The sequence below is a fragment of the Octopus bimaculoides genome, chromosome 9 (assembly GCF_046866305.1).
Source record: "Octopus bimaculoides isolate indiv1 chromosome 9, ASM4686630v1, whole genome shotgun sequence".
NCBI lineage: Eukaryota > Metazoa > Mollusca > Cephalopoda > Octopoda > Octopodidae > Octopus > Octopus bimaculoides.
Genome location: NC_142936.1, coordinates 52336227 through 52338714, shown reverse-complemented (window position 1 = coordinate 52338714; position 2488 = coordinate 52336227). Strand labels below are relative to the sequence as shown.

General features: G+C 36.9%; 1 pseudogene; it reads right to left on the bottom strand.

The window, feature by feature from the left end:
* Positions 1 to 436: 436 nt before the first annotated feature.
* On the bottom strand, positions 437 to 1198 carry LOC149134154 (uncharacterized; annotated as a pseudogene).
* Between the last annotated feature and the right edge of the window lie 1290 nt (positions 1199 to 2488).

Sequence of the window (2488 nt, the reverse complement as noted above, 5' to 3'; positions counted from 1 at the left end):
CGTCAAAGATGCCAGCTTTCAACTCCTCGATGGCCAATCCTGGATAAGCTTGTCCCAAGTGACGCAACCACCATCCTTGTCCAGAGCTTTGGTGAACTGCTTGATAAAGCCGAGTTTGATGCCTAGTTGTGGGAAGAGGGTTGGTAATGAGGTTCTTAGCTCTGCGAAGCACCAAGTCCTCCCGCAAATGCAAGTCTTTCTTGTAATACTGAGCAGTGTCCCACATACAAAGAAAGCATGGGTATTTGGTGAATCCAGACTGTTGTCCCAACAAAAAATTCACCATCTTCAGATCGATACAAATAAAGCACTGATGCTGATCATAATGAATTTTGCTCAAGCACATAATGCGCTGCTTCATACTTCTCCTTCAGTGTAGTCGAGTGAGCGAGGGGTACAGAGGCAAACTGGTTTCCGTTGTGCAACATCACACATTTCAGTGATTGCTTGCTGCTGTCAATGAATAATCTCCCATCTTTGGGTTCGTACTGTGGCACGCCAAGCTCGTGCAGAAAATGAGCAATATTTGTACAGTATACCAAGTCCTGTTCAGAGAAACCGTGGAGGTACTCATGATGCCTGTAGTGGTAGCAGGTGATGCGAGTATTGTCAGAGAAGAAGTTTTTTCCTTCAATCTGGATGACAAACGTTCGGCAGAGGACTTTAACAATCCGAGATCGCGAACTAGATCATTTAGTTCTTTTTGGAAAAAGGATGTAGAGCATCATCTTCAATAACAACTTCTTGAACACTGGTGGATTTTCGCCACTAGTGCCAGGAAGTTGTCCGAAGACAGGTACTGGAATTTCATCACTGTGCGCTACAAGATGATATGCTGATTGACGATCAGGATACTTGAGGCCGCGGCGGTTCTTTCTGCTGATCCTAGTCACATCAATAGCGTAGAAATAGCAGTTGGTGCCATGGTTTTTTGGCTCCCTCAAACCATGGGAATTCCAACCTTCACACAACTCTTCTTGCCCTTGATCCACTGACGCAGATTCTCGGTTCATGCTTTGCATACCATGTATGACGCCCAAGCTTTATCCTGGTCACCAAGTTTAATACCAACTTAGGCATGGTAAGCACGCTTTCTGAAACTTGCGACTGGATTCCTGTTAGGAACAAAGGTGTATTCACAGCAGATGTAGCAGAATACGTTGGACATACATATGCAAGATCTTCTGGTCGAAGCCATTTCATTCACCTATAAAATAAAAGTACTAATTAGTCATAAATATGCGCATGCAAACTCTTCTGAGTTGATTTATTTCAAGACATAAACAAGAATTTTGCATCATAGAAAGCAAAAATACCCGTACATGTAAACAGAAACGTAAAAAATAACAGGTGGCCATAGTTTAAGAAGCTGATTGAGCAAAACTAACGTGAAATTTAAATTTAGCACGTGAGAATCGTCTTAAGACAGCTAGAGGAATTTAGACAATGATTTTGTTGTTGACCAGTGTAATTAATGTAGCCTGTGAAAATAACACTGATGTATAATAAGACCTGATATACATAGTGTATGTATATTAGCATAACAATTAGTTGTTGAATAATTTGTGTTTTCATCATATGCTGTTTAAGACAGAAATCAATCGAAAGTTCTAGTCAATAGAAACAGCTCTACAAAATGAATGTCAATTTGTGTCTAATCCTTTAATATAAGCTACTCTTTTTTTTTTTTTTCCTTTTCGTAAATGTGCATTTTACAGTAGACAAACTTAATCATTTTGCCACCTTTATGTGAATAACTTATACAGTTTACTTATTTACGTGCTGTCGTAGAATACACAGGTACTAGAAATTTCATAGAAATTCTGGCGAAAACAACACTGGTTTGCTGATATCGATGTTTTGTTTAACAGGTGCTTCAACTAATTGCTGCGTAATGAGATTGGGTACTATCAAACATATAAATACTGGGCTCAATTTCCTTTGCTTACAACTCTACTACATTATGGAAGTAATTTACAAATAGGATGTAGTGCGTGCTTTAATCATCTCCAAGTTAAATGCCCGAAACGTTATTCGAAACTAGGTACATGCTACTATATAGCGAAAGTAAAGTACGATTTAAGTGAAATTTATAAATAAATACACATATTAAAAGCAATATCAGACATAGTTAAATCTTGCAGTTGAGAACATAACACCAGATAGAGTTTGAACCAATGATTAGTACTCTATAGCCACTTTAAGTATCAAGATAAGTTGCATCATAAATGGTTGAAAACTAAAATATATTTTTTAACGCATATATATATATATATATATGCACACACACACACATATGTAAATCAAAGAAATTCACTGGTATATATATATATATATATATATATATATATATATATATATATATATATATATATATATATACCTAGCTAATTTTCGTTTTCGTTTCCCAAACTTCGAATGGCATGATATTAACTTCACGCCTGATACTGTTTATTTTCCATTAATCGAAGAATTACTCCAATTTCGC